A 6229-nucleotide genomic window follows, 5' to 3' on the forward strand; every position below is an offset into this window, starting at 1 on the left:
GCTGGCCGCAGTCTGATGTGAAGTGGTGCGAACACACAAACACACGTTTGCTGACTTTATCCGGAACATTAGCTTCATATATAAAATCCTCTGAGGCTGGAAGTTTGTGTAAAACACTGTGCTCCACTGTGCAGCCACCAACAGCACACTTGTCCCTCTGCGTTGACATAATAACGCTCTTCCTCCCTCGCCTGCACTCTCGCATTTTATAGGGACCAGGTGGAGCTAAGGTGGAGCTAAGGTGGAGCTAAGGTGGTGCTAAGGTGGAGCTAAGGTGGAGCTCTCCAAGTAAACTTACTGGTGGGTGGTAACATTCGCGGTGAAATGCGCATGCTGCCGTCATAAGCGCAGGGAATTCAACATTGCGTGTTTTATCGCCTATACTTACACTAAGGGGGACCACGAAAACATGACTGAGTATTCTTTTTCCACACTTTGGCGACTAGTGTCGCCTCCAGAGTCCCAAATATAAGTATTAAAATGGTTAAAAAGTTGATTTTGCATAATATGTCCCCTTTAATTTAAACACACAACAGTACACACACAACACACAAGTAACTTATATCCAGAAAAGCAACCTCATTTTAAAGCCATCATTTTAGAACTTAGAACTCTATGGTTGATGTCTTCATCATGACTATTTTTAACATGGATTTGAACTTTCTTTCGGCATCCAGGCCTCCACCACTCCTTGTGGTCTGCAAGTACAAGCATTTGAACTGGATGGAACATGCTAACATCTGTTTCATAATCCTCGTAATAAGTAATAGATCGACTGTGATATGATCACACTCACTGTGATTATAATGCTCTTATAGAGGTCAAAGGTCACCAAGTTATTCGTGCATCATCAGGATGGGGGTCATAAGACTATGTGCCAAGTTTGGTTTGGATAAATAAAAGCAGAGCTATGAGCGAACTTCCTGTTTAACATCCCCCCAGAGGTCAAAGGTCACCAAATGATGATGTCATGAATCTATGTACCAAGCGTGGTTAAAATATGTTAAAGGCTTGCAGAGAAATTGGCTTACTTCCTGTTTGGGGACCTCAACGTCATGTTTGATTGGCTGCCACGGCCAAGTGCCTTTGAATTTCAAGATGTTGAATGCATTCGTGTGGCATGGTCTGAAGATCATTTGAACGATGTTTTGAGAAGATTACACAAAATGTGTGAAAAGAGAAGCCTTTGAAAGGTTATGGATCAAATCAAAGATGGCAGAAAATCCAATATGGCCGAAAAAAACATTAAGGGTGCGTTGAACTCGGCTTGGCCCAAGGGTTCCAGTGATACATCGTTTGTGAAAAAAGTCAAAAGTTAATGTACATACATGCATGTCCAACTTTGTCCTGTTGGTGGCGCTAGAGCTCTCGAGCTTGCGTTGCTTACTGAGTATCACCACTTGAACCCAAGTAACGGGTGGTCTGCTGTTAAATTATTACAATATTGGGGAATTATTACATTATCAGGACCTGTGAAATGAAGGCTAACCTGATAATGTAATAACCTCCTGATAATGTAATACTTTATTACATTATTGGTAAAAAGTGTATTACATTATTGGGAAATGCACTTTATTACATTATCGGGAAGTTATTACATTATCAGGTTTTATTACATTTTCAATGGACTCAAGTGCAAATTTTTTATTACATTATCGGGGATTTATTACATTATCAGGTTCTACAAGCATAACTAATGACGCATTTCCACCGGCTCTACTCGCCTCGCCTCGGCACGACATGGCACGATTAGGTTGCATCTCCACTACAAAAAAGTACCTACTTAACGTGGGCGGAGTCATCACTGCACGGCTGAGTGAAACTGCGGTGATTTCGTTTTATACACAACACACATACACACACACAGACACACAAGTGACTAGTGACTTTACACCAGACTTCTGTAGTTGTTGGAGATTAACCCACGTTTTTAGGATTGTTAAGTAATTTTAATTTATCTACAGTTCGGCGCTGTTCAGCTTGATTTGTGTGTGGGACGTGTCTTCCTGTGACGGGACTCTGGCCAGTCTGTGGCCGGCAGTCTGACCAATCATCGCATAGTACCTACTTAGCACGCTTGGAACCTGGCCGGAACAGGTACCTGGTACTAAAAATAGTACCAGGTACCTTGAAATGCTGTGAAATATCCAATCCAATCCAATATATGATATCCAAAATATCATTGTTAATATCTGTAATTGGAAGATTACGATGGATTATCAAGATTTGATTTTAATTTCTTATCCCTAACAGTTTATTTTTCATGAACTATCTGACTTTTTTCTCCGAAGTTCACTGGCCCCCAGGTCATTCTGAGTTAGAGTCTAGATTATTTAGACTTTAGACACTGTTTACACTATGAACTGTAGTTTGTATAGTGTCTTATATTTGTATCTAAGGTATTTTTTACATTTCCTCTGAAGGTTACACAACAGTTTCCTTGTATGAGCACAAAAATAATACAGCATCTTTCCTGGGAAAAGCTTTTAGCTGCAAAAACATCTCAAACATGTGAAGGACTGATGTGAGTTGGACCAAACATCATCTAATTTAAACTAATAATAAAGTTGCTGAGCAACATCGAAAACAACATCCCCTTCCTGAAGAACAACAAATTAGTAAGAAAGAAATAGTCATTCGATAATGGAAACATGGCTGCCAGCATGGACACACGAGAAAAACAACCATTTTTTAACCACAAATTAATCTAAGAACATGTTTTTATCTCACAGACTTTTCCAACAGGACAGTAAAGTTTGTAAACCACTCACTCTCCCACACCAAAGTCCAGAGAGAAAACAGTGATTTTAGCTCACAGGGAAACAGGAGCTGCTGGTCCTCTGCTGCCTCGTGTGGTCACTTTTTGGTATTTAAGTAAATAAAAGAATTTAAAATGAGGATTTAAAATGCCAAACCAAAAAAACAGCACATTTAAACTTAGTGATGGAGGCAGCAGTGGATCAACAACTCCTGTGTGTGTGTGTGTGTGTTATGATCTGTCACCTCCGTTAAGTATCTTGTTTTGTTTCTCCCTTCATGTTCCATGTCTTGTCTTCCTGTTTTATTTTGAAATCACTCACCCTTGTCTCTGTTTCAGGTTCCTGTCTACCCCGCCCCCTTCCTCGTCTGCATGCACCTGATCCCTGATTGTGTCTTCCACACCTGCATCCTATCACTCCCTAATCAAGCACTGCTTATATTCCCCTCTGTGTCTTGTCTCGTCGCCAGTTCGTTGTAGTTCATAGCTCACGTTCTAGCACTCTTGTTTCACAGCCATAGTTTAGTCTTCTCATGTTTTTGAACCTTGCCTGCCTTTTTTGACCTTTTTTGACGTTTTTGTACCTCTGCCTGATCTCTTTGACCTCTCGTGTACCGAACCTCTGCCTGGATTCTGCCTGGATTTGAGTCCACTGTTCTGCTTTGCCATAGTTCACAACAGAACGAACTGGCCAGACATGGACTCAGGGGATTCCGACTCGTTTCGCCAAGCCCTTCGTCACGCTGAGAGAACTGGCGACACGCCAGGACTCGATGATGTCATCGGTGGGCTCACAGTTTCAAGAACTACTCTCTCATCTGCCACGAGAAACACCTGCTGAAGCTACGTCTGACCCAGCCCCATTTCCGGGTCCACACACGGACGCGCTGCTCCCTGCCAATACTGCAAAGCCTTGTCTACAGCTCTCCCGTCCTGAGCGCTTCTCCAGGGAGTCAGGGGACGTGAGACCCTTGACACAGTGCAAGCTGCACTTTGAGCTACAAATCAGCCTTCCCGACTGACCGGTCCACGGTGGCGTTCATCATCTCCCACCTCACAGGACGTGCAGAGGCGTGGGCTACCGCCGAGTGGAGCCGTCGTTCAACAGCCTGCTCTTCCCACGCCAAGTTCACACGGGCACTCAAGCTGATTTTTCAGTACACCGCGCCAGGCAGGGAAGCTGCTAGATCTCTGCTCACGCTAAGGCAAGGAAGGCACAAGGTAACGGACTATGCCATAGACTTTCGCACCTTCGCCACTGAGAGTGGGTGGAACCCTGTCGCCCTATTGGACGCATTTTTTCCAGGGCTCTCGGCGTCTGTGAAGGATCAGCTGATCAACATCGATCTTCCGGAGGATCTGGATTCCCTCATCATGCTGGCAGTTAAGATCAACAAGCAACTCACCGAGCGGGACCAGGAGCGGGGACGACTTCGGGCTCGTTTGTCGCCTCACCGAGGATGGAGGAGCAGCTCCGAGGATCGGCCAAGCCACGTCCGCCAACCAGCAGCCAGTCTGCCTCCGTCTCCCCCTTCCCCACAGGAACCAATGCATCTGGGACGCGCTCATCTTTCCGCTGAAGAGCGACATCGTCGTCATAGAGGGAAGATGCTTTTACTGCGGTCAACTGGGGCACTTAGTGAGTGCCTGCCACATCAAGGGGGGCGGGGCAAAGCCAAATCAACTGCTCACAGTGAGTCGAAGCCTGGTAATCAGTAACCCAGCCCTGCACCAGCCTCAGGTAAAGATTATTTTCTGGTTCTATCTTCTTGCCTGTATTCATTGACTCTGGTGCAGATGCTAGCATAATGAATTCTTCCCTGGTCAGAAGACTCGGACTGAGAGTTTTCGCACTCCCACGCTCCCTTGAGGTGAGAGCCGTAGATGGAAGCCCTCTGGGTAGGATTACCCACCACACCCAGTCAGTGACCTTAGTTTTCCCAGACTCTCACACGGAAAAGCTAAGCTTCCACGTCCTTGACTCAATGGCTCACCAGATTATTTTAGGGCACCCATGGCTGGTCACCCACAATCCTAATTTTGACTGGGTTAGTGGAAAGATAACCTGCTGGGGCCCGAAATGTGCCAACATCTGTCTGCCAAAAACCCACAGCTCTCTTCCCACTAACCCTGACCTCACCAACGTACCGCCATGCTACCACGACCTAGCCAAGGTGTTCAGTAAGGCAAAAGCCACCTCCTTGCCACCTCATCACCCTTATGACTGTGCCATTGACCTGTTACCAGGCAGCACCCCTCCTAGCGGTAAGCTTTATTCCCTTTCGGCCCCTGAGCGTAGGGGCATGGAGGACTATGTTAGGGAGTCCCTCGCCGCCGGTCTCATCCGTCCCTCCTCCTCCCCTGCTGGAGCCGGATTCTTCTTTGTGGAGAAGGACAAGACCCTCCTGCCCTGCATAGACTACCGTGGTCTCAATGCCATAACTGTCAAGAACAGGTACCCCCTTCCCCTCATCTCCACGGCCTTAGAACTGTTGGAGGGGGCTAAGATCTTCACCAAGTTAGACCTCCGCAATGCTTACCACCTCGTCAGGATCAGAGAGGGCTGTGAGTGGAAGACCGCTTTCAACACCCCAACAGGACATTATGAGTATCTGGTCATGCCTTTTGGTTTAACTAATGCACCAGCTGTTTTTCGAAATCTGGTTAACGATGTACTTAGAGATATGCTTAATGTTTTTGTCTTTGTGTATTTAGACGACATCCTGATCTTTTTCCCCGATCTGGAGACTCACACCCACCATGTCCACGCTGTGCTTCAGCGGTTACTCCAGAACCAGCTGTTCGTGAAAGTGGAAAAGTGTGAGTTCCACAAGCCCTCGGTCTCGTTCCTTGGGTTTGTGCTTGCTGAGGGGGAGGTCAGGATGGACCCAGAAAAGGTTGCGGCTGTGGCGGATTGGGCCACTCCCACTTCACGTAAAGAGGTTCAGAGGTTTCTGGGTTTTGCTAACTTTTACAGAAAATTCATTCGCAATTACAGCACCATTGCCTCACCCCTGCACAATCTCACTTCTCCACACAGACCATTTGTCTGGAGCCAAGAGTGCGAAACTGCCTTTAAGAGCCTTAAAAGAAGCTTCACCTCCGCCCCTGTCCTCTTCCTGGACCCCAGTCAGCAGTTCGTGGTAGAGGTAGACGCTTCGGACGTTGGCGTCGGAGCGATCCTCTCCCAATTCAGCCCAAAAGACGGTAAACTTCACCCTTGTGCCTATCTTTCTAAGAAACTCTCCTCGGCCGAACGCAATTACGACATTGGTGACCGCGAACTGCTGGCAGTCAAGGTGGCCCTGGAGGAGTGGAGACACTGGCTGGAGGGAGCCTCCCAACCATTTCAGGTTTGGACTGATCACAAGAATCTTGAATACCTCAAATCCGCTGAGGCTTAACGCAAGGCAGGCTAGATGGGCTATTTTCTTTAGCTGCTTTAACTTTACCCTCTCCTACAGACCTGGT

Source organism: Solea solea, chromosome 9, assembly GCF_958295425.1.
Source record: "Solea solea chromosome 9, fSolSol10.1, whole genome shotgun sequence".
In the NCBI taxonomy this organism is placed as follows: domain Eukaryota; kingdom Metazoa; phylum Chordata; class Actinopteri; order Pleuronectiformes; family Soleidae; genus Solea; species Solea solea.